The following is a 304-nucleotide window of genomic DNA, read 5'->3' on the forward strand; positions in this document are numbered from 1 at the left end:
ACAAACGTTCTGCTGAACGCAGCCTTTGTTACACGCACGCATTTAACCTCTATCGATTTTTTTTATTATGTATAGCAACAGAGAATATACTGTAACGTAGAATTATAAAATATATATATATATATATCCTACAATATAACATACCCTGCATTCACACAACATAAAAAGCGCAGGGACAATAAATGAGACAATTTTAATGTTTAATAAACTTTTTCATCAGATATAGTATTATTACAATCTATAAATAACGGCTAATATAATAAAGAAGGATTATAAAGGATAATATATAATTATAAATAAACTT

Source organism: Mycetomoellerius zeteki, unplaced genomic scaffold (genome assembly GCF_001594055.1).
Source record: "Mycetomoellerius zeteki isolate Tzet28-1 unplaced genomic scaffold, Tzet1.0 scaffold81, whole genome shotgun sequence".
NCBI lineage: Eukaryota > Metazoa > Arthropoda > Insecta > Hymenoptera > Formicidae > Mycetomoellerius > Mycetomoellerius zeteki.